The 26,834-nt window shown below is 47.6% G+C and overlaps 1 protein-coding gene and 1 long non-coding RNA gene across 4 annotated transcripts in view; one reads left to right on the top strand and one right to left on the bottom strand.

Moving 5' to 3' along the window:
- Positions 1-26,834, bottom strand: part of LOC118392612 (SH3 domain-containing protein 19-like) — a 153,954-nt gene that overhangs the window by 42,074 nt on the left and 85,046 nt on the right. Inside the window, exon 13 of one of the 2 annotated variants that reach the window (XR_008062054.1) lies at positions 7,104-7,199. The exons of the other annotated variant lie outside the window; for it this stretch is intronic. The gene's annotated coding sequence lies outside the window, so the exon portion shown is untranslated. Of the gene's footprint in view, positions 1-7,103; positions 7,200-26,834 lie in introns of those variants that run through there. 2 annotated transcript variants of the gene reach the window in all.
- Positions 8,247-9,878, top strand: LOC127906611 (uncharacterized). 2 transcript variants are annotated; one of them, XR_008062055.1, is made up of 4 exons: positions 8,247-8,303; positions 8,780-9,045; positions 9,599-9,695; positions 9,835-9,878. It is a non-coding gene; the product is annotated as an uncharacterized LOC127906611 (long non-coding RNA). The 2 variants fall into 2 exon arrangements; XR_008062056.1 differs by having other exon boundaries at positions 8,249-8,303; positions 8,856-9,045.

The following is a 26,834-nucleotide window of genomic DNA, read 5'->3' as shown; positions in this document are numbered from 1 at the left end:
TTATTACATGATTTGAATGAGATGTCAACAAGTAGGTCTCATACTGCCTGTCATATATGTATCTCAATCTACTAAACTTTTCTGCTCCATTGTGGAATTTACCAGTTCAAACATAGAAGAATAGCAGTGTGCCAGTTCCCTACCTGTCCCCATGTACATTATAAGTCTAACCTTTACGCACACTTTACCTGTCCTTCATGTACACTATTTGTCTTCTTACCCAGTCCTCGCGTACTATTTAGTTCCCACTCCGTTCGTCATGCACACTATTTAGTGTCTCATCTGCTCATGCACACTATTTAGTTTCGTCCCATGCACACTATTTGCCTCACTGTCCTCAGCGTACACTATTTCTAGTTCCTACTGTCCTCATGCACAGCCATTTGCTCCCTGCTCAAACACATGCACAATTATTTGTTCCTCATTTCCGTCCCCATGCACATTATTTAGTTCTTCTTTGTCTCCTCATCTTGTTCCTCATCTGTCTCACACACTATTTGTCCCCACCAAATACTGCAAGTACCATTAGTTCCCTGCCTGTCACCGTGTACACCATCTCACCCGTCTACCATGCACACCATTTAGTCCCCGGCCTGTCCATGCACACTATTTAGTTCCCGTCTGTCCTCATGCGTACACTATTTGCCCCTACCCGTCCAGTCGCACACTCCATTATTTAGTTCCTACCCGTTCAATGCAGTACACTATTTATTCCTTCATCTGTCCCCATGCACACTATTTAGTTCCTCATCCCTCACGTACTTCTAGTCTTCACCTAACCTCATGCACACCATTCCTCACTTCGTCCTCACGTTTGTTCCCCACCCGTCGTCGCAACACCCGCTTCAGCCCCACCCGTCCCCATGCACACTAGTTTGTCTTCATCGGGTCATTTAGTTCCCACCTCGTCCCACGCACACCGTTTGCCCTTCTACCTGTCCCCATGCAATACTACTTTAGTCCCACCTGGTCCCCATGCATTTAGTTCCCAGCCTGTGCTACGTACAAGAAGTTTGCTCCCCACTGCCACCATACACCATTTAGTTCCCCTCATCTCCACCATGCACTGATTGTCTCCTGCTCGTCACATGTACACTATTTGTTCCCTGCCTGTCAACATGCACACTATTTAGCCCTCACCTGTTTATCGCGTACACTTATTTGCCTCTCACCAATACCACGCACACCTCATCACCCCACTGTCACCATGCAATTGGCTTTACTCACTGTCACCATGCACACTATTTCACCCGTCACCATGCACACCATTTGTTCCTCATCTGTCGCTGCACACCATTTAAGTCTTCTGTTCAACAACATGCACACCCGCTTAGTTCTCTTACTGTCCCACAGTACACTGAGTTTGTTCCTCTGCCTCGTCCATGCACACTATTTGTCCCCAATACTGTGTAATACTATTTAATTTCAATTGTCTCCATGTACACTATTTAGTCCTCACCTGTCACCGTGTACACTATTTGTCTCTCACCCAACCCCACATGTACACTATTTGCTCCACCTGTCCCCATGCACATTTGCCCCCACATGTACACTATTTGTTCCCTACTCGTTCATGCGTTCTCATTTAGTTCCCTACTAATTATTTGTTCCCGGTTCAAACTCCTCACGCACACTATTTGCCCCTGGTCTGTCTCCACGTACACTATTTAGTTCCCCACCGTCACATGTACACTATTGCTCCCCACCAGTCACTGCGTACACTATTTGTCTTCACCCAAACATGTGCACATTATTTAGCCTCCTCACATGTGTACACTATTTAAGCCATCTAAACACCATGTACAATTATTTAAGTTCCCCACCAAACACTGGGTGTACACTATTTAGCCTCACCCGTCTCACGTACACATTTAGTTCTCATCTGAACACATGCGTTTAGTTCCTTTCTGTCTGTCACTCATGTGGCTTATTTTAGTTCCTGCCTGTCCCTTCATTACTTAAGTACCTGTTTCAAACACATGTACACTGTCACCATGCAACACTATTTGCTCCCAGCCTGCAACAACATGTACACTATTTGTTCCCCACTAAAACAATGCAAAAATTATTTAGTTCCTCATCTTCGTTCCTCATTTGTTCTTTACTCAACCTCGCTTATCATCTGTCCCCATGCATTATTTAGTTCCCTGTATCTGTTCACCATGTACACTATTTAAAAACCTCACCATGTACACTATTTGGTGCCTCATCTGAACAATAATACCTTCTACTCACTGTCCCCATGTACACTATTTAGTTCTCACCTGTCACGTACACTATTTGTCCCTTACCTGTCACCATGTAATACTCATTTAGTCCCCTACATGGTGACAGGTAGGGAACTAAATAGTGTACATGGTGACAGGTAGGGAACTAAATAGTGTACATGGTGACAGGTAGGGAACTAAAGAGTGTACACAGTGACAGGTAGGGCACTAAATAGTGTACACAGTAGGGGAACTAAATAGTGTACATGGGGACAGGTAGGGAACACAAAGGTAGTGTACATGGTGACAGGTACACAGTGGGAACTAAATAGTGTACATGGTGACAGGTAGGGAACTAAATAGTGTACATGGGGACAGGTAGGGGAACTAAAATAGTGTACATGGGTGACAGGTAGGGAACTAAATAGTGTACATGGGGACAGGTAGGGAACTAAATAGTACATGGCCAGGTAGGGGAACAGTGTACATGGGGACAGGTAGGGAACTAAATAGTGTACATGGTAGGGACAGGTAGGGAACTAAATAGTGTACATGGTAGGGACAGGTAGGAAACTAAATAGTGTACATGGTGACAGGTAGGGAACTAAATAGTGTACATGGGGACAGGTAGGGAACCAAATAGTGTACATGGTGACAGGTAGGAACTAAATAGTGTACACAGTACATGGTGACAGGTAGGGAACTAAATAGTGTACATGGGGACAGGTAGGGAACTAAATAGTGTACATGGTGACACAGTGACAGGTAGGGAACTAAATAGTGTACATGGTGACAGGTAGGGAACTAAATAGTGTACATGGTGACATGGTGACAGGTAGGGGAACTAAATAGTGTACATGGTGACAGGTAGGGAACTAAATAGTGTACATGGTGACAGGTGAACAGGTGGACAGGAGGGCACTAAATAGTGTGTACATGAACTAAATAGTGACAGGTAGGAACTAAAATAGTGTACATGGGGACAGGTAGGGAACTAAATAGTGTACACAGTGACAGGTAGGGAACTAAATAGTGTACATGGGGACAGGTAGGGAACTAAATAGTGGGGACAGGTACATGGGGACAGGTAGGGAACTAAATAGTGTACATGGGGACAGGTAGGGAACTAAATAGTGTACATGGTGACAGGTAGGGAACTAAATAGTGTACATGGTGACAGGTAGGAACTAAAATACATGGTGACAGGTAAGGAACATGGGTGACAGGTAGGGAACTAAATAGTGTACATGGTGACAGGTAGGGAACTAAATAGTGTACATGGGGACAGGTAGGGAACTAAATAGTGTACATGGTGACAGGTAGAACTAAATAATTGTACACAGGTAGGGAACTAAATGGTGTACATGGTGACAGGTAGGGAACTAAATAGTGTACATGGGGACAGGTAGGACTAAATAGTGTACATGGGGACAGGTAGGGAACTAAATAGTGTACATGGGGACAGGTAGGGAACTAAATAGTGTACACAGTGACAGGTAGGGAACTAAATAGTGTACATGGTGACAGGTAGGGAACTAAATAGTGTACATGGTGGTGACTAAATAGTGTACATGGTGACAGGAACTAAATAGTGTACATGGTGACAGGTAGGAACCAAATAGTGTACATGGTGACAGGTAGGGAACTAAATAGTGTACATGGTGACAGGTAGGGGTACATGGGGACAGGGGGAACTAAAATAGTGACAGGTAGGAACTAAATAGTGTACATGGTGACAGGTAGGAACTAAATAGTGTACATGGTGACAGGTAGGAACTAAAAGTGTACATGGTGACAGGTACATGTACACAGTGACAGGTAGGAACTAAACAGTGTACATGGTGGGGACAGTGTACATGGGGGGAACTAAATAGTGTACATGGTGACAGGTAGGGAACTAAATACTGTACTAAATATGGGTGACAGGTAGGAACTAAATAGTGTACATGGGGACAGGTAGGGAACTAAATAGTGTACATGGGGACAGGTAGGGAACTAAATGGTGTACGGTGACAGGTAGGGAACTAAATAGTGTACATGGGGACAGGTAGGAACTAAATAGTGTACACAGTACATGGGGAACAGTGTACATGGGGACAGGTAGGGAACTAAATAGTGTACATGGGGACAGGTAGGGAACATGGGTGACAGGTAGGAAACTAAATAGTGTACATGGTGACAGGTAGGGAACTAAATAGTGTACATGGTGACAGGTAGGGAACATGTACATGGTGACAGGTAGGGAACTAAATAGTGTACATGGGGAACAGGTGGCGACAGGTAGGGAACTAAAATAGTGTACACAGTGTAGGGAACATGGGTGACAGGTAGGGAACTAAATAGTGTACATGGTGACAGGTAGGGAACAGGTAGGTAGGAACTAAATAGTGTACATGGTGACAGGTAGGGAACTAAAACTACATGGGGAATAGGGAACTAAATACTGTACATGGGGACAGGTAGGGAACTAAATAGTACATGTAGGGAACTAAATTTGGACAGGTAGGGAACTAAAATAGTGTACATGGGGACAGGTAGGAACTAAATAGTGTACATGGGGACAGGTAGGGAACTAAAATAGTGTAGGGAACTAAATGTGTGACAGGTAGGGAACTAAATAGTGTACACAGTGAACTAATAGTGTACATGGGGACAGGGAGAACTAAATAGTGTAGGGACAGGTACTAAATAGTGTACACGGTGACAGGTAGGGAACTAAATAGTGTACATACATGGGGACTAAATAGGTATTTGGACAGGAGGGAACTAAATAGTGTACATGGGGACAGGTAGGGAACTAAATAGTGTACATGGGGACAGGTAGGGAACTAAATAGTGTACATGGTGACAGGTAGGGAACTAAATAGTGTACACAGTGGGGAACAGGTACACAGTGGGAGGGAACTAAATAGTGTACATGGGGACAGGTAGGGAACTAAATAGTGTACATACATGGGGACAGGTAGGGAACTAAATAGTGTACATGGTGACAGGTAGGAACTAAATAGTGTGTACTAAATAGGTACATGGGGACAGGTAGGGAACTAAATAGTGTACATGGTGACAGGTAGGGAACTAAATAGTGTACATGGGGACAGGTAGGGAACTAAATAGTGTACATGGGGACAGGTAGGGAACTAAATAGTGCACATGGGGACAGGTAGGGAACTAGCACACTGCTATTCTTCTATGTTTGAACACAGTTTCAGAGTTCCACAGAAATAGACAGAAAGAGTTTAGTAAGTTAGAGATACACTATATGACCAACAGTATGTGGACACCTGCTCGTTGAACATCTCATTCCAAAATCATGGGCATTAATATGGAGTTGTTCCCCCTTTGCTGCTATAACAGCCTCCATTCTTCTGGGAAGGCTTTCCACTACATGTAGGAACATTGCTGCTGTAACAGCCTCCACTCTTCTGGGAAGGCTTTCCACTAGATGTAGGAACATTGCTGCTATAACAGCCTCCACTCTTCTAGATGGGAAAGGCTTTAGGAAGGCTTTTCACTAAATGTTGGAACATTGCTGCTGTAACAGCCTCCACTCTTCTGGGAAGGCTTTCCACTAGATGTTGGAACATTGCTGTGGGGACTTGCTTCCATTCAGCCATAAGAGCATTAGTGAGGACGGGCACTGATGTTGGGCGATTAGGCTGACATTCAGCATTCCAATTTATCCCGAAGGTGTTCGGTGGGGTTGAGGTCAGGGCTCTCTGCAGGCCAGTCAAGTTCTTCCACACCGATCTCGACAAAACATTTCTGTATGAACATCGCTTTGTGCACAGGGGCATTGTCATGCTGAAACAGGAAAGGGCCTTCCCCAAACCGTTGCCACTATGTTGAGAGCACAGAATAGTCTAGAATGTCATTGTATGCTGTAGTGTTAAGATTTCCCATCACTAGAACAAAGGGGCCTGAACCATGAAAAACAGCCACAGACCATTAGTCCTCCACCAACCTTTACAGTTGACACTATACATTCGGGCAGAGAGCGTTCTCCTGGCATCTGACAAACCCAGATTCATCCATGGGACTGCCAGATGGTGAAGCGTGATTCATCCTCCAGAGAACACATTTCCACTGCTCCAGAGTCCAATGGCGGCGAGCTTTACACCACTCCAGCCAACGCGTGGCATTGTGCATGGTGATCTTTGGCAATGTGCGGCTGCTCTGCCATGGAATCCCAATTTATGAAGCTCCCGACTAACAGTTCCTGTGCTGACGTTGCTTCCAGAGGCAGTATGGAACTCGGTAGTGAGTGTTGCAACTGAGGACAGACGATTTTTACGCGCTTCAGCACTCGGCGGTTCCACTTCTGGGCTGACCGACATTTGACTTGTTGGACGGTGTATGACGGTGCCACGTTGAAAGTCACTGAGCTCTTCAGTACGGGCCATTCTACTAAACAATGTTTGTCTATGGAGATTGCATGGCTGTATGCTTGATTTGAAGGGGTGTCCACATACTTTTGTATAATTCACTGAATCACAATTCCAGTGGGTCAGAAGTTTACATACACTAAGTTGACTGTGCCTTTAAACAGCTTGGAAAATTCTAGAAAATGATGTCATGGCTTTAGAAGCTTCTGATAGGCTAATTGACATAATTTGAGTCAATTGGAGGTGTACCTGTGGATGCTTTTCAAGGCCTGACTTAAAACTCGGTGCCTCTTTGCTTGACATAAAAGTAATCAGCCAAAATTGTAGACCTCCACGAGTCTGGTTCATCCTTGGGAGCAATTTCCAAACGCCTGAAGGTACCACGTTCATCTGTACAAACAATAGTACGCAAGTATAAACACCATGGGACCACGCAGCTGTCATACCGCTCAGGAAGGAGTCGCGTTTGTCTCCTAGAGATTAACGTACCTTGGTGCGAAAAGTGAAAATCAATCCCAGAACAACAGCAAAGGACCTTGTGAAGATGCTGGAGGAAACAGGTACAAAAGTATCTATATCCACAATAAAACGAGTCCTATATCGACATAACCTGAAAGGCCGCTCAGCAAGGAAAAGCCACTGCTCCAAAACCGCCATAAAAAGCCAGACTACGGTTTGCAACTGTACATGGGGACAAAGATCGTACTTTGTGGAGAAATGTCCTCTGGTCTAATGAAACAAAAATATAACTGTTTGGCATAACGACCATCGTCATGTTTGGAGGAAAAAGGGGAGGCTTGCAAGCTGAAGAACACCATCCCAACCGTGAAGCACGGGGTGGCAGCATCATGTTGTGGGGTGTTTTTGCTGCAGGAGGGACTGGTGCACTTCACAAAATAGATGGTATCATGAGGGAAGAAAATTAGGTGGATATATTGAAGTAACAGCTCAAGACATCAGTCAGGAAGTTAAAGCTTGGTCACAAATGGGTCTTCCAAATGGACAATGACCCCAAGCATACTTCCAAAGTTGTGGCAAAATGGCTTAAGGACAACAAAGTCAAGGTATTGGAGTGGTCATCACAAAGCCCTGACCTCAATCCAATAGAAAATGTGTGAGCAGAACTGAAAAGCGTGTGTGTAGCAAGGAGGCCTACAAACCTGACTCAGTTACACCAGCTCTGTCAGGAGGAATGGGCCAAAATTCACCCAATTTATTGTGGGAAGCTTGTGGAAGGCTACCTGAAACATTTGACCCAAGATATACAATTTAAAGACAAAGCTACCAAATACTAATTGAGTGTATGTAAACTTCTGACCCACTGGGAATGTGATGAAAGAAATAAAAGCTGAAATAAATCATTCTACTATTATTCTGATGTTTCCCATTCTTAAAATAAAGTGGTGATCCTAACTGACCTCAGACAGGGAATTTTAACTAAATGATTAAATGTCAGGAATTGTGAAACGTGATTTTAAATGTATTTGGCTAAGGTGTACGTTAACTTCCGACTTTCAACTGTATTAATTTGTGGATTTACATCGGCCATTTCGTATGATATGTTACGAATTTTCCAAAATGTATGAAATATTATGAATTCCAGCTTGGTGGCTAACGCTAGCTAGGCATTAGGATTATGTTTAGGAGTTAGATTAAAGGGTTAAGGTTATGGTTAGGTGAAGGGGTTAGTTAAAAGGGTTAAGGTTATGGTTAGGTGAAGGGGTTAGTTAAAAGGGTTATGGTTATGGTTAGGTGAAGGGTTAGTTAAAATGGTTAGGTTATGTTTAGGTGAAGGGGTTAGTTAAAATGGTTAAGGTTATAGTTAGGTGAAGGGGTTAGTTTAAAGGGTTAAGGTTAGGTGAAGGGGTTAGTTTAAAGGGTTATGGTTAGGTGAAGGGGTTAGTTAAAAGGGTTAAGGTTAGGTGAAGGGGTTAGTTAAAGGGTTAAGGTTATGGTTAGTTTAAAGGGTTAAGGTTATGGTTAGGTGAAGGGGTTAGTTTAAAGGGGGTTATGGTTAGGTGAAGGGGTTAGTTAAAGGGTTATGGTTATGGTTAGGTTAAGGGGTTTTAAAATGGGTTATGGTTAGGTGAAGGGGTTAGTTTAAATGGGGTTATGGTTAGGTGAAGGGGTTAGTTTAAAGGGTTATGGTTAGGTGAAGGGGTTAGTTAAAAGGGTTATGGTTATGGTTAGGTGAAGGGGTTAGTTAAAAGGGTTAAGGTTATGGTTAGGTGAAGGGGTTAGTTTAAAGGGTTAAGGTTATGGTTAGGTGAAGGGGTTAGTTAAAAGGGTTAAGGTTATGGTTAGGTGAAGGGGTTAGTTAAAAGGGTTAAGGTTATGGTTAGGTGAAGGGGTTAGTTAAAAGGGTTAAGGTTATGGTTAGGTGAAGGGGTTAGTTAAAAGGGTTAAGGTTATGGTTAGGTGAAGGGGTTAGTTAAAATGGTTAAGGTTATGGTTAGGTGAAGGGGTTAGTTTAAAGGGTTATGGTTACGTGAAGGGGTTAGTTAAAAGGGTTAAGGTTTGGGAGTCAAGGGGTTAGTTTAAGGGTTATGGTTAGGTGAAGGGGTTAGTTTAAAAGGGTTAAGGTTATGGTTAGGTGAAGGGGTTAGTTAAGGGTTTTATGGTTAGGTGAAGGTTAGTTAAAAGGGTTAAGGTTATGGTTAGGTGAAGGGGTTAGTTAAAATGGGGTTATGGTTAGGTGAAGGGGTTAGTTAAAAGGGTTAAGGTTATGTTTAGGTGAAGGGTTAGTTAAAATGGTTAAGGTTATGGTTAGGTGAAGGGGTTAGTTTAAAGGGTTGGTTATGGTTAGGTGAAGGGTTAGTTTAAAGGGTTATGGTTAGGTGAAGGGGTTAGTTAAAAGGGTTATGGTTAGGTGAAGGGTTAGTTTAAAGGGTTATGGTTATGGTTAGGTGAAGAGGTTAGTTAAAAGGGTTAGGTTAGGTTAGGTGAAGGGGTTAGTTAAAAGGTTAAGGTTATGGTTAGGTGAAGGGTTAGTTAAAGGGTTAAGGTTAGGTGAAGGGGTTAGTTTAAAGTGTTATGGTTAGGTGAAGGGGTTAGTTAAAAGGGTTAAGGTTATGGTTAGGTGAAGGGGTTAGTTTAAAGGGTTAAGGTTATGGTTAGGTGAAGGGGTTAGTTTAAAGGGTTAGGTTATGGTTAGGTGAAGGGGTTAGTTAAAAGGGTTATGGTTAGGTGGAGGGTTAGTTAAAATGGGGTTATGGTTAGGTGAAGGGTTAGTTAAAAGGGTTAAGGTTAGGTGAAGGGGTTAGTTTAAAGTGTTATGGTTAGGTGAAGGGGTTAGTTAAAAGGGTTATGGTTAGGTGAAGGGGTTAGTTTAAAGGGTTAGGTGAAGGGGTTAGTTTAAAGGGTTAGGGTTAGGTGAAGGGGTTAGTTTAAAGGGTTATGGTTAGGTGAAGGGGTTAGTTAAAAGGGTTATGGTTAGGCGAAGGGGTTAGTTAAAAGGGTTATGGTTAGGTGAAGGGTTATCTAACATGCAAAGTAGCTAAAAAGTAGTAAGTATTTGAAATGTTGCTAATTAGCTAAAATGCTCAAGTTGTCTGTGATGAGATTCAAACTCTCAACCTTGCTAGGTTGGCGTTATACACCAATGTTTACTAGGATTAAATGTCAGGAAAAACTGAGTTTAAATGTATTTGGCGAAGGTGTATGTGAACTTCTGACTTCAACTGTATATACAGTATAGACTGTTATGACTTCAACTGTATATACAGTATAGACTGTTATGACTTCAACTGTATATACAGTATAGAGTGTTATGACTGTAAACCATCTCAGCTGTATAGTGTGTTATGACTGTAAACCATCTCAGCTGTATAGAGTGTTGTGACTTCAACTGTATATACAGTATAGAGTGTTATGACTTCAACTGTATATACAGTATAGACTGTTATGACTGTAAACCATCTCAGCTGTATAGTGTGTTATGACTGTAAACCATCTCAGCTGTATAGTGTGTTATGACTGTAAACCATCTCAGCTGTATAGTGTGTTATGACTGTAAACCATCTCAGCTGTATAGTGTGTTATGACTGTAAACCATCTCAGCTGTATAGTGTGTTATGACTGTAAACCATCTCAGCTGTATAGTGTGTTATGACTGTAAACCATCTCAGCTGTATAGTGTGTTATGACTGTAAACCATCTCAGCTGTATAGTGTGTTATGACTGTAAACCATCTCAGCTGTATAGTGTGTTATGACTGTAAACCATCTCAGCTGTATAGAGTGTTATGACTGTAAACCATCTCAGCTGTATAGTGTGTTATGACTGTAAACCATCTCAGCTGTATAGTGTGTTATGACTGTAAACCATCTCAGCTGTATAGTGTGTTATGACTGTAAACCATCTCAGCTGTATAGTGTGTTATGACTGTAAACCATCTCAGCTGTATAGTGTGTTATGACTGTAAACCATCTCAGCTGTATAGTGTGTTATGACTGTAAACCATCTCAGCTGTATAGTGTGTTATGACTGTAAACCATCTCAGCTGTATAGTGTGTTATGACTGTAAACCATCTCAGCTGTATAGTGTGTTATGACTGTAAACCATCTCAGCTGTATAGTGTGTTATGACTGTAAACCATCTCAGCTGTATAGTGTGTTATGACTGTAAACCATCTCAGCTGTATAGTGTGTTATGACTGTAAACCATCTCAGCTGTATAGTGTGTTATGACTGTAAACCATCTCAGCTGTATAGTGTGTTATGACTGTAAACCATCTCAGCTGTATAGTGTGTTATGACTGTAAACCATCTCAGCTGTATAGTGTGTTATGACTGTAAACCATCTCAGCTGTATAGTGTGTTATGACTGTAAACCATCTCAGCTGTATAGTGTGTTATGACTGTAAACCATCTCAGCTGTATAGTGTGTTATGACTGTAAACCATCTCAGCTGTATAGTGTGTTATGACTGTAAACCATCTCAGCTGTATAGTGTGTTATGACTGTAAACCATCTCAGCTGTATAGTGTGTTATGACTGTAAACCATCTCAGCTGTATAGTGTGTTATGACTGTAAACCATCTCAGCTGTATAGAGTGTTATGACTGTAAACCATCTCAGCTGTATAGACAGTATAGTGTGTTATGACTGTAAACCGTCTCAGCTGTATAGTGTGTTATGACTGTAAACCATCTCAGCTGTATAGTGTGTTATGACTGTAAACCATCTCAGCTGTATAGTGTGTTATGACTGTAAACCATCTCAGCTGTATAGTGTGTTATGACTGTAAACCATCTCAGCTGTATAGTGTGTTATGACTGTAAACCATCTCAGCTGTATAGAGTGTTATGACTGTAAACCATCTCAGCTGTATAGTGTGTTATGACTGTAAACCATCTCAGCTGTATAGTGTGTTATGACTGTAAACCATCTCGCTGTAGGAGCTGTATAGTGTGTTATGACTGTAAACCATCTCAGCTGTATAGTGTGTTATGACTGTAAACCATCTCAGCTGTATAGTGTGTTATGACTGTAAACCATCTCAGCTGTATAGTGTGTTATGACTGTAAACCATCTCAGCTGTATAGTGTGTTATGACTGTAAACCATCTCAGCTGTATAGTGTGTTATGACTGTAAACCATCTCAGCTGTATAGTGTGTTATGACTGTAAACCATCTCAGCTGTATAGTGTGTTATGACTGTAAACCATCTCAGCTGTATAGTGTGTTATGACTGTAAACCATCTCAGCTGTATAGTGTGTTATGACTGTAAACCATCTCAGCTGTATAGAGTGTTATGACTGTAAACCATCTCAGCTGTATAGTGTGTTATGACTGTAAACCATCTCAGCTGTATAGTGTGTTATGACTGTAAACCATCTCAGCTGTATAGTGTGTTATGACTGTAAACCATCTCAGCTGTATAGTGTGTTATGACTGTAAACCATCTCAGCTGTATAGTGTGTTATGACTGTAAACCATCTCAGCTGTATAGTGTGTTATGACTGTAAACCATCTCAGCTGTATAGTGTACAGTCGTTCTAAGTCAGTCAGGATCCAATGGGACCATGTTATGTGCATGTTGTGTTGATAGGTGCGTATAGTAGTGAATACCTTTTATTAATAGTCATGTACTGTGACACTACCCTGTCCCTGTTTCCATAGTGACGGTACGGAGTACCCGAGACTTCATGGGGTTCCTTCTACAGGCTCGGTCGCTAGGCAACGCCGGGCGTCGGGGACGGGGGGGCAGGGTGGCGGGCACATGGACTGTAACCCCTCCCGGAACACACACCCAGCGTTGCCTCGGCGACAACGACTCCCTCACGCACTCTGACAAACAGCTGAAGAGAAATCTGTCATTTGTCTGGAGGGCCCCAGATACATCTCTAGGAGATATACGTTTCTAGTGAGTAGAGGAGGAAGAGGAGGAGGAGGAGGAGGAGGAGGAGGAGGGGGAGGAGAGGAGGGGAGGAGGAGGAGGAGGAGGAGAGGGGAGGGGAGGAGAGAGGGGAGGAGGGAGAGGGGGGAGGAGGAGGATGAGGAGGAGGAGGAGGAGGAGGAGGAGGAGGAGGAGGAGGGGAGGGAGGAGGGAGGAGGAGGAGGAGAGGAGGAGGATGAGGAGGAGGGGAGGGAGGAGGGGGAGGAGGAGAGGAGGAGGAGGAGGATGAGGAGGAGGGGGAGGAGAGAGGAGGTCCCTAGATACAGCTCTAGGAGATATACGTTTCTAGTGAGTAGAGGAGGAAGAGGAGGAGGATGAGGAGGAGGATGAGGAGGAGGGGAGGAGGAGGGAGGGGGAGGAGGAGAGAGGAGGTCCCTAGATACAGCTCTAGGAGATATACGTTTCTAGTGAGTAGAGGAGGAAGAGGAGGAGGATGAGGAGGAGGGGGAGGAGGATGAGGGAGGAGGGGGAGGAGAGAGGAGGTCCCTAGATACAGCTCTAGGAGATATACGTTTCTAGTGAGTAGAGAGGAGGAAGAGGAGGAGGAGGATGAGGAGGAGGATGAGGAGGAGGGGGAGGAGAGGAGGGGAGGAGGAGGAGAGAGGAGGTCCCTAGATACAGCTCTAGGAGATATACGTTTCTAGTGAGTAGAGGGAGGAAGAGGAGGAGGATGAGGAGGAGGGGGAGGAGAGAGGAGGTCCCTAGATACAGCTCTAGGAGATATACGTTTCTAGTGAGTAGAGGAGGAAGAGGAGGAGGATGAGGAGGAGGAGGAGGGGAGGAGGAGAGAGGAGGTCCCTAGATACAGCTCTAGGAGATATACGTTTCTAGTGAGTAGAGGAGGAAGAGGAGGAGGATGAGGAGGAGGGGAGGAGAGGAGGGGAGGAGGAGAGAGGAGGTCCCTAGATACAGCTCTAGGAGATATACGCTTCTAGTGAGTAGAGGAGGAAGAGGAGGAGGATGAGGAGGAGGGGGGAGGAGAGGAGGGAGGGGGAGGAGAGAGGAGGAGGTCCTAGATACAGCTCTAGGAGATATACGTTTCTAGTGAGTAGAGGAGGAAGAGGAGGAGGATGAGGAGGAGGGGGAGGAGAGGAGGGGAGGAGGAGAGAGGAGGTCCCTAGATACAGCTCTAGGAGATATACGTTTCTAGTGAGTAGAGGAGGAAGAGGAGGAGGATGAGGAGGAGGGGGAGGAGAGGAGGGGAGGAGAGGAGAGGAGGGGGAGGAGGGAGGAGGGAGGAGAGGAGAGGAGGTCCCTAGATACAGCTCTAGGAGATATACGTTTCTAGTGAGTAGAGGAGGAAGAGGAGGAGGATGAGGAGGAGGGGAGGAGGAGAGAGGAGGTCCCTAGATACAGCTCTAGGAGATATACGTTTCTAGTGAGTAGAGGAGGAAGAGGAGGAGGATGAGGAGGAGGGGGAGGAGGAGAGAGGAGGTCCCTAGATACAGCTCTAGGAGATATACGTTTCTAGTGAGTAGAGGAGGAAGAGGAGGATGAGGATGAGGAGGAGGGGAGGAGGAGAGGAGGTCCCTAGATACAGCTCTAGGAGATATACGTTTCTAGTGAGTAGAGGAGGAAGAGGAGGAGGATGAGGAGGAGGGGGAGGAGGGGAGAAGAGGAGGGGGAGCAGGAGAGAGGAGGTCCCTAGATACAGCTCTAGGAGATATACGTTTCTAGTGAGTAGAGGAGGATGAGGAGGAGGATGAGGAGGAGGGGAGGGGAGGAGAGGAGGGGGAGGAGGAGAGAGGAGGTCCCTAGATACAGCTCTAGGAGATATACGTTTCTAGTGAGTAGAGGAGGAAGAGGAGGAGGATGAGGAGGAGGTCCCTAGATACAGCTCTAGGAGATATACGTTTCTAGTGAGTAGAGGAGGATGAGGAGGAGGATGAGGAGGAGGGGGAGGAGAGGAGGGGGAGGAGGAGAGAGGAGGTCCCTAGATACAGCTCTAGGAGATATACGTTTCTAGTGAGTAGAGGAGGAAGAGGAGGAGGATGAGGAGGAGGAGGATGTGGAGGAGGAGGAGGAGAGGAGGGGGAGGAGGAGGAGAGAGGAGGTCCCTAGATACAGCTCTAGGAGATATACGTTTCTAGTGAGTAGAGGAGGAAGAGGAGGAGGATGAGGAGGAGGATGAGGAGGAGGGGAGGAGGAGAGAGGAGGTCCCTAGATACAGCTCTAGGAGATATACGTTTCTAGTGAGTAGAGGAGGAAGAGGAGGAGGATGAGGAGGAGGTCCCTAGATACAGCTCTAGGAGATATACGTTTCTAGTGAGTAGAGGAGGAAGAGGAGGAGGATGAGGAGGAGGGGGGGAGGAGAGGAGGGGGGAGGAGGAGAGAGGAGGTCCTAGATACAGCTCTAGGAGATATACGTTTCTAGTGAGTAGAGGAGGAAGAGGAGGAGGATGAGGAGGAGGGGGGGAGGAGAGGAGGGGAGGAGGAGAGAGGAGGTCCCTAGATACAGCTCTAGGAGATATACGTTTCTAGTGAGTAGAGGAGGAAGAGGAGGAGGATGAGGAGAGGGAGGAGGAGGAGAGGAGAGAGGAGGGGGAGGAGGAGAGAGGAGGTCCCTAGATACAGCTCTAGGAGATATACGTTTCTAGTGAGTAGAGGAGGATGAGGAGGAGGGGGGAGGAGAGGAGGGGGAGGAGGAGAGAGGAGGTCCCTAGATACAGCTCTAGGAGATATACGTTTCTAGTGAGTAGAGGAGGAAGAGGAGGAGGATGAGGAGAGGAGGGGGAGGAGGAGAGGAGGAGGGGAGGAGGGGGAGAGAGGAGGTCCCTAGATACAGCTCTAGGAGATATACGTTTCTAGTGAGTAGAGGAGGATGAGGAGGAGGGGGGAGGAGAGGAGGGGGAGGAGGAGAGAGGAGGTCCCTAGATACAGCTCTAGGAGATATACGTTTCTAGTGAGTAGAGGAGGATGAGGAGGAGGGGGGAGGAGAGGAGGGGGAGCAGGAGAGGAGGGGGAGGAGGAGAGAGGAGGTCCCTAGATACAGCTCTAGGAGATATACGTTTCTAGTGAGTAGAGGAGGAAGAGGAGGAGGGGGGGGGGGAGGAGGGGGAGGAGGAGAGAGGAGGTCCCTAGATACAGCTCTAGGAGATATACGTTTCTAGTGAGTAGAGGAGGGAGAGGAGGAGGGGGAGGAGAGGAGGGGGAGGAGGAGAGAGGAGGTCCCTAGATACAGCTCTAGGAGATATACGTTTCTAGTGAGTAGAGGAGGAAGAGGAGGAGGATGAGGAGGAGGGGGGAGGAGGAGGAGGAGGGAGGTCCCTAGATACAGCTCTAGGAGATATACGTTTCTAGTGAGTAGAGGAGGAAGTGGAGGAGGATGAGGAGAGGAGGGGAGGAGGAGAGGAGAGGAGGGGAGGAGGAGAGAGGAGGTCCCTAGATACAGCTCTAGGAGATATACGTTTCTAGTGAGTAGAGGAGGAAGGAGGAGGAGGATGAGGAGAGGAGGGGGAGGAGGAGAGGAGGGGGAGGAGGAGAGAGGAGGTCCCTAGATACAGCTCTAGGAGATATACGTTTCTAGTGAGTAGAGGAGGAAGAGGAGGAGGGGGAGGAGGAGGAGGGAGGGGGGAGGAGGAGAGAGGAGGTCCCTAGATACAGCTCTAGGAGATATACGTTTCTAGTGAGTAGAGGAGGAGGAGGAGGAGGAGGGGGAGGAGAGGAGGGGAGGAGGAGAGAGGAGGTCCCTAGATACAGCTCTAGGAGATATACGTTTTCTAGTGAGTAGAGGAGGAAGAGGAGGAGGATGAGGAGAGGAGGAGGAGGAGGAGGAGGGGAGGGAGGAGGGGGGAGAGAGAGGAGGTCCCTAGATACAGCTCTAGGAGATATACGTTTCTAGTGAGTAGAGGAGGAAGAGGAGGAGGGGGGAGGAGGAGGAGGAGGGAGGAGAGAGGAGGTCCCTAGATACAGCTCTAGGAGATATACGTTTCTAGTGAGTAGAGGAGGATGAGGGAGGAGGGAGGAGGGGGAGGAGAGGGGGAGGAGGAGAGAGGAGGTCCCTAGATACAGCTCTAGGAGATATACGTTTCTAGTGAGTAGAGGAGGAAGAGGAGGAGGATGAGGAGAAGGGGAGGAGAGGAGGGGGGAGGAGGAGAGAGGAGGTCCCTAGATACAGCTCTAGGAGATATACGTTTCTAGTGAGTAGAGGAGGAAGAGGATGAGGGAGGGGAGGAGGAGAGAGGAGGTCCCTAGATACAGCTCTAGGAGACATACGTTTCTAGTAAGTAGAGGATGAAGAGGAGGAGGGGGAGGAGAGGGAGGAGGGGAGAGGATGGGGAGGAGGATGAGGAGGAGGGAGAGGAGGAGGAAGGGGAGAGGAGGAGGGGTGAGGAGGGGAGGAGGGGAGAGGATGGGGAGGAGGATGAGGGAGGAGGAGAGAGGAAGGGAAGGTCTCTAACTGTATTTTAAATCTCTCTCTCTCTCTCTCTCTCTCTCTCTCTCTCTCTCTCTCTCTCTCTCTCTCTCTCTCTCTCTCTCTCTCTCTCTCTCTCTCTCTCTCTCTCTCTCTCTCTCTCTCTCTCTCTCTCTCTCTCTCTCTCTCTCTCTCTCTCTCTCTCTCTCTCTCTCTCTCTCTCTTCCTCTCTCTCTCTCTCTCTCCTCTGTCTTTCGCTCAGCATCACGGTGGTCCAGTCATATTTTGTGTACTGGGCACGGATCGAGTCTGCAGTGCTGCATGATAGTAGTGGTGGTTTCCCGGGCTGGGGAATGCCACTGTGGTGGATAGAGGAAGCTCCCTCTTAGAACTACAGGAAGAGGTCACCACACTCACCAACTCTGCTGCCACAACCATAACCCTGACCTGTCCCCCAGCCCTGAACCTCTCTCCCTGTCACTGGGTGACGAGACGGATAGAGGGAGGAAGGATGAAGAGATGCAGGTTGGAGGGATGACAGAGGAGGGGATGACAGATAAAGAGATGACAATTGGAGGGATGGAAGGTACATGGCTGAAGCTTCCAGAAACGACCCTGGGCCTGACATCCAGCCCCCAGACCCAGTACCTACCTAACCCAGAGTCTCTGACCAGCCCCCAGACCCAGTACCTACCTAAACCAGAGCCTCTGACCCAGCCTCTAACCAACCCTCAGCCCAGTACAGAACCTCTGACCCAGCCTATAACCAACCTTCAGCCCAGTACAGAACCTCTGACCCAGCCTCTAACCAACCCTCAGCCCAGTACAGAACCTCTGACCCAGCCTTTAACCAACCCTCAGCCCAGCACTGAACCTCTGACCCAGCCTCTAACCAACCCTCAGCCCAGTACGGAACCTCTGACCCAGCCTCTAACCAATCCTCAGCCCAGTACAGAACCTCTGACCCAGCCTCTAACCAACCCTCAGCCCAGTACTGAAACTCTGACCCAGCCTCTAACCAACCCTCAGCCCAGTACTGAAACTCTGACCCAGCCTCTAACCAACCCTCAGCCCAGTACAGAACCTCTGACCCAGCCTCTAACCAACTCTCAGCCCAGTACTGATCCTCTGACCCAGCCTCTAACCAACTCTCAGCCCAGTACTGATCCTCTGACCCAGCCTCTAACCAACTCTCAGCCCAGTACAGAACCTCTGGCTCCGGCCCTGACAACGGAACCTATGACCCAGCTTCTAACCGGTACAGAACCTCTGACTCATCCCTAACCGGTACAGAACCTATGACCCAGCCTCTAACCGGTACAGAACCTATGACCCACCTTCTAACCGGTACAGAACCTATGACCCAGCCTCTAACCGGTACAGAACCTATGGCCCAGCCTCTAAGCGGGTACAGAACCTATGACCCAGCCTCTAACCGGTACAGAACCTATGACCCACCTTCTAACCGGTACAGAACCTATGACCCAGCCTCTAACCGGTACAGAACCTATGGCCCATCCTCTAACCGGTACAGAACCTATGGCCCATCCCCTAACCGGTACAGAACCTATGACCCAGCCTCTAACCGGTACAGAACCTATGGCCCATCCTCTAACCGGTACAGAACCTATGACTCAGCCTCTAACCGGTACAGAACCTATGACCCAGCCTCTAACCAGTACAGAACCAGAACAAGACTCCTCCAACCCCAGCCACAGACCCAAGCACCAAGGCTCCCTAACCCTGACACAAACACCCAACCCTGTGGCCACTCTCACTTCATCCTCTTCTCAGCCAACCACTCCCACCTCCACCCAGGAACTCACTCAACCTCCACCTCGACCCCCACCCAGGAACTCACTCCCACCTCCACCCGGGAACTCACTCCCACCTCCACCCAGGAACTCACTCCCACCTCCACCCAGGAACTCACTCCAACCTCCACCCCCACCCAGGAACTCACTCCCACCTCCACTCAGGAACTCACTCCAACCTCCACCTCGACCCCGACCCAGGAACTCACTCCCACCTCCACCCAGGAACTCACTCCAACCTCCACCCCCACCCAGGAACTCACTCCCACCTCCACCCCCACCCAGGAACTCACTCCCACCTCGACCTCCACCCAGGAACTCACTCCAACCTCCACCCAGGAACTCACTCTCACCTCCACCCAGGAACTCACTCCCACCTCCAACCAGGAACTCACTCCCACCTCCACCCAGGAACTCACTCCAACCTCCACCCAGGAACTCACTCCCACCTCCACCCAGGAACTGACTCCCACCTCCACCCAGGAACTCACTCCCACCTCCACCCAGGAACTCACTCCAACCACCACCTCCACCCAGGAACTCACTCCCACCTCCACCCAGGAACTCACTCCAACCTCCACCCAGGAACTCACTACCAACCTCCACCTCCACCCAGGAACTCACTCCCACCTCCACCCAGGAACTCACTCAACCTCCACCCAGGAACTCACTCCAACCTCCACCTCCACCCAGGAACTCACTCCCACCTCCACCCAGGAACTCACTCCAACCTCCACCTCCACCCAGGAACTCACTCCAACCTCCACCTCCACCCAGGAACTCACTCCCACCTCCACCCAGGAACTCACTCCAACCTCCACCCAGGAACTCACTCCAACTTCCACCTCCACCCAGGAACTCACTCCCACCTCCACCCAGGAACTCACTCCAACCTCCACCTCCACCCAGGAACTCACTCCAATCTCCACCTCCACCCAGGAACTCACTCCCACCTCCACCCAGGAACTCACTCCCACCTCCACCCAGGAACTCACTCCCACCTCCACCCAGGAACTCACTCCAACCTCCACCTCCACCCAGGAACTCACTCCCACCTCCACCCAGGAACTCACTCCAACCTCCACCCAGGAACTCACTCCCACCTCCACCCAGGAACTCACTCCAACCTCCACCCAGGAACTCACTCCCACCTCCACCCAGGAACTCACTCCAACCTCCACCTCCACCCAGGAACTCACTCCCACCTCCACCCAGGAACCCACTCCAACCTCCACCTCCACCCAGGAACTCACTCCCACCTCCACCCAGGAACTCACTCCAACCTCCATCCAGGAACTCACTCCCAATCTCCACCTCCACCCAGGAACTCACTCCCACCTCTACCCAGGAACCCACTCCCACCTCTACCCAGGAACTCACTCCCACCTCCACCCAGGAACTCACTCCCACCTCCACCCAGGAACTCACTCCAACCTCCACCCAAGAACTCACTCCCACCTCCACCCAGGAACTCACTCCAACCTCCACCTCCACCCAGGAACTCACTCCCACCTCCACCCAGGAACCCACTCCAACCTCCACCCAGGAACTCACTCCAACCTCCACCCAGGAACTCACTCCCACCTCCACCCAGGAACTCACTCCAACCTCCACCCAGGAACTCACTCCAATCACCACCTCCACCCAGGAACTCACTCCCACCTCCACCCAGGAACTCACTCCCACCTCCACCCAGGAACTCACTCCCACCTCTACCCAGGAACTCACTCCCATCTCCACCCAGGAACTCACTCCCACCTCCACCCAGGAACTCACTCCCACCTCCACCCATGAACTCACTCCAACCTCCACCCAGGAACTCACTCCCACCTCTACCCAGGAACTCACTCCCACCTCCACCCAGGAACTCACTCCCACCTCCACCCAGGAACTCACTCCAACCTCCACCCAGGAACTCACTCCAACCTCCACCCAGGAACTCACTCCCACCTCCACCCAGGAACTCACTCCAACCTCCACCCAGGAACTCACTCCAACCTCCACCTCCACCCAGGAACTCACTCCCACCTCCACCCAGGAACTCACTCCAACCTCCAACCAGGAACTCACTCCAACCTCCACCTCCACCCAGGAACTCACTCCCACCTCCACCCAGGAACTCACTCCAATCTCCACCTCCACCAAGGAACTCACTCCCACCTCCACCCAGGAACTCACTCCCACCTCCACCCAGGAACTCACTCCCACCTCTACCCAGGAACTCACTCCCATCTCCACCCAGGAACTCACTCCCACCTCCACTCAGGAACTCACTCCCACCTCCACCCATGAACTCACTCCAATCTCCACCTCCACCAAGGAACTCACTCCCACCTCCACCCAGGAACTCACTCCAACCTCCACCCAGGAACTCACTCCAACCTCCACCTCCACCCAGAAACTCACTCCCACCTCCACCCAGGAACTCACTCCAACCTCCAACCAGGAACTCACTCCAACCTCCACCTCCACCCAGGAACTCACTCCCACCTCCACCCAGGAACTCACTCCAATCTCCACCTCCACCAAGGAACTCACTCCCACCTCCACCCAGGAACTCACTCCCACCTCCACCCAGGAACTCACTCCCACCTCTACCCAGGAACTCACTCCCATCTCCACCCAGGAACTCACTCCCACCTCCACTCAGGAACTCACTCCCACCTCCACCCATGAACTCACTCCAATCTCCACCTCCACCAAGGAACTCACTCCCACCTCCACCCAGGAACTCACTCCAACCTCCACCCAGGAACTCACTCCAATCTCCACCTCCACCAAGGAACTCACTCCCACCTCCACCCCCACCCAGGAACTCACACCCACCTCCACCCAGGAACTCACTCCCACCTCCACCCCCACCCAGACACCAACTCCCTCCTCTCATTCCAAGTCCCAGTCCCGTAATAGAGACATGGACATTTCAGCAGTTAACTCAGCAGACTCAACCAAACCCCCAAACCCAAACTCCTTCACTGTCCCCGCATCCACCCCTACCTTCACTTCTACCCATCTACTTCTACCTTCTACATACCCCCAACCAGTACCTTCTCCTGCCCCAATCTCTACCCAGAGCAACCCAGAGCAGGACCCCCCTAACCCTAACTTTACCCAGAGCAACCCAGAGCAGGACCCCCCTAACCCTAACTTTACCCAGAGCAACCCAGAGCAGGACCCCCCTAACCCTAACTTTACCCAGAGCAACCCAGAGCGAGACCCTGGCACCATGTTCCCCTTAAAGCTGACGGAGACATCCAATCTTGTGGCCCCCCTTACCGCTCCTTCTCCCTCACCCCACCATAAACCCTCCCCCGCCCCCGTCGCTCTCACACCGAACCCCTCACCCCTCCAACTCCCCTGGCTCCTCCCAAGCCCACCCCACGTCAAGTCCCCAGCGTAAAGGGAGGTTCAATCTCCCAAAACCGCTCAATAGGTCCCCACCCCAACACCAACCCCAACACCAAGACCCGACCTGGAGCTCCAGGAGATGGGAAGATCCCAGACATCGTGGCCAGCCAGAATGCCTGGGAGCTGGGTATTCTTCTGGGCTGTGCATCCGGGCTGGGAATGATTCTAGCTATAGGCTTCAGATACCTGTATAGTCAGTACTGTAACAAACGCACCGGGGTGACCCTCAATGACCGCGAACGTGACTACGACCGCAACAGCAACCATGGGGGGTTGATCCACATTCAGGACTGTACTGATCTGGTGAGAATCAGGAGAATCAGGGAGAACAGCTTTGTACTGCTGGCAGAGTATAACCTACTGACGCCAACTGGGAACTGACACAGACAGAGAGGACACAGACTGATTACTGACATCACCTGGGAACTGAGACAGACTGACAGAGACAGACAGACGGACAGACAGACAGACAGACAGACAGACAGACAGACAGACAGACAGACAGACAGACAGACAGACAGACAGACAGACAGACAGACAGACAGACAGACAGAACACTGACAGAACACTGACCACCACCAGGAACTTACCAGGGAGAGAGACTAGTTTAACACTTATTTTACCAGGAGAGAGAGAGAGACTAGTTTACCATTTATTTTACCAGAGAGAGAGAGACTAGTTTACCATTTATTTTACCAGGAGAGAGAGAGACTAGTTTACCATTTATTTTACCAGGAGAGAGAGAGACTAGTTCACCATTTATTTTACCAGAGGAGAGAGAGACCAGTTTAACATTTATTTTACCAGGAGAGAGAGAGACCAGTTTAACATTTATTTTACCAGGGGAGAGAGAGACTAGTTTAACATTTATTTTACCAGGAGAGAGAGAGACTAGTTTAACATTTATTTTACCAGAGAGAGAGAGACCAGTTTACCATTTATTTTACCAGGAGAGAGAGAGACTAGTTTACCATTTATTTTACCAGGAGAGAGAGAGACCAGTTTAACATTTATTTTACCAGGAGAGAGAGAGACCAGTTTAACATTTATTTTACCAGGGGAGAGAGAGACCAGTTTAACATTTATTTTACCAGGAGAGAGAGAGACTAGTTTAACATTTATTTTACCAGGAGAGAGAGACTAGTTTAACACTTATTTTACCAGGAGAGAGAGACCAGTTTAACACTTATTTTACCAGGGAGAGAGAGACCAGTTTAACACTTATTTTACCAGGAGAGAGAGACCAGTTTAACACTTATTATACCAGGGAGAGAGAGAGACTAGTTTAACACTTATTTTACCAGGAGAGAGAGAGACCAGTTTAACACTTATTATACCAGGAGAGAGAGAGAGACTAGTTTAACATTTATTTTACCAGGGGAGAGAGAGACCAGTTTAACACTTATTTTACCAGGGGAGAGAGAGACCAGTTTAACACTTATTTTACCAGGGAGAGAGAGACCAGTTTAACACTTATTTTACCAGGGAGAGAGAGACCAGTTTAACACTTATTTTACCAGGGAGAGAGAGACCAGTTTAACACTTATTTTACCAGGGAGAGAGAGACCAGTTTAACACTTATTTTACCAGGGGAGAGAGACCAGTTTAACACTTATTTTACCAGGAGAGAGAGAGACCAGTTTAACACTTATTTTACCAGGAGAGAGAGAGACCAGTTTAACACTTATTTTACCAGGGGAGAGAGACTAGTTTAACACTTATTTTACCAGGGGAGAGAGACTAGTTTGAAAGTAAGTCATTGTTCCCAGTTAGACAGTTGTCTTCTGTCAACATCGTCTTATTTATGTCTTGTATTACGACATTTTCCCTCATCTCTAAACTCTATAACCACTGTTTATTTTTGTCATATCTTTGAAATAAAAACAACAGCTTGTAATTGTTACGGCGTATGTTTTGCTATTGCCATGATTGACACCCAGGGGGGTGTCCTAGTAGTACACAGATTAGTATACAGACCCACTACACAGTGAACTAGTACTATACTCTACTATATACTATACTACACCAGTACAGAACAGACCCACTACACAGTGAACTAGTACTATACTCTACTATATACTATACTACACCAGTACAGAACAGACCCACTCCACAGTGAACTAGTACTATACTCTACTATATACTATACTACACCAGTACAGAACAGACCCACTGCACAGTGAACTAGTACTATACTCTACTATATACTATACTACCCCAGTACAGAACAGACCCACTACACAGTGAACTAGTACTATACTCTACTATATACTATACTACACCAGTACAGAACAGACCCACTGCACAGTGAACTAGTACTATACTCTACTATATACTATACTACCCCAGTACAGAACAGACCCACTGCACAGTGAACTAGTACTATACTCTACTATATACTATACTACCCCAGTACAGAACAGACCCACTACACAGTGAACTAGTACTATACTCTACTATATACTATACTACACCAGTACAGAACAGACCCACTGCACAGTGAACTAGTACTATACTCTACTATATACTATACTACCCCAGTACAGAACAGACCCACTGCACAGTGAACTAGTACTATACTCTACTATATACTATACTACACCAGTACAGAACAGACCCACTACACAGTGAACTAGTACTATACTCTACTAAATACTATACTACCCCAGTACAGAACAGACCCACTGCACAGTGAACTAGTACTATACTCTACTATATACTTTACTACCCCAGTACAGAACAGACCCACTGCACAGTGAACTAGTACTATACTCTACTATATACTATACTACCCCAGTACAGAACAGACCCACTACACAGTGAACTAGTACTATACTCTACTATATACTTTACTACCCCAGTACAGAACAGACCCACTGCACAGTGAACTAGTACTATACTCTACTATATACTATACTACCCCAGTACAGAACAGACCCACTACACAGTGAACTAGTACTATACTCTACTATATACTATACTACACCAGTACAGAACAGACCCACTCCACAGTGAACTAGTACTATACTCTACTATATACTTTACTACCCCAGTACAGAACAGACCCACTCCACAGTGAACTAGTACTATACTCTACTATATACTATACTACCCCAGTACAGAACAGACCCACTACACAGTGAACTAGTACTATACTCTACTACAGTATATACTATACCAGTACAGAACAGACCCACTACACAGTGAACTAGTACTGATGTTATACCAAACTACCTAATCCTGGGTTTATTAGTATCTATTACTGATGTTACACCAAGCTAGATAATCCTGGGTTAAATTCCAAATGGGCCAGTTAACCTGTTCACTGTTCAGATAGAAATATATGATATAGAACAGAAGTGCCTCTGACATGTAGAATAAGGAATCATGTCAGCTCTATTCATCATATTTCTATCTGCTGAATACAGGCCCACTGGTCCATGGTTACAGACAGAGTTTTCCCCTCCGCATCCCAAATGTATATAGTGCACTTTATAGTGAATAGATTACCATTTTGGATGTGTTTTCAAGCCTAAATAAAGACATCCCCAGATCTATGTCCTTCAACCATGGTTAGGTAAGAAACAGAAGACAAAATAAGTGTTAGAAACGGTCAGTAAATGATGATTATCCACACCAAACACACCATACACACCACACCATACACACCATACACACCACACCATACACACCACACCATACACACCACACCACACACACCATACACACCATCCACACCATACACACCATCCACACCACACCACACACACCATACACACCATACACACCATACACACCATACACACCACACCATACACACCATACACACCATACACACCACACCATACACACCATACACACCACACCATACACACCATACACACACACCACACACACCATACACACCATACCAAACACACCACACCATACACACCATAAACACCATACACACCATACACACCATACACACCACACCATAAACACCACACCATACACACCACACCATACACACCATAAACACCATACACACCATAAACACCATAAACACCATACACACCACACCATAAACACCATACACACCATACCATAAACACCATACACACCACACCATACACACCACACCATACACACCACACCACACACACCATACACACCATACACACCATACACACCACACCATACACACCATACACACCACACCATACACACCACACCACACACACCATACACACCATACCAAACACACCACACCATATACACCATAAACA

This window comes from Oncorhynchus keta, chromosome 13 (assembly GCF_023373465.1).
Source record: "Oncorhynchus keta strain PuntledgeMale-10-30-2019 chromosome 13, Oket_V2, whole genome shotgun sequence".
NCBI classification, from domain to species: Eukaryota; Metazoa; Chordata; class Actinopteri; order Salmoniformes; family Salmonidae; genus Oncorhynchus; species Oncorhynchus keta.
This window is presented reverse-complemented; position numbering and strand designations above follow the sequence as displayed.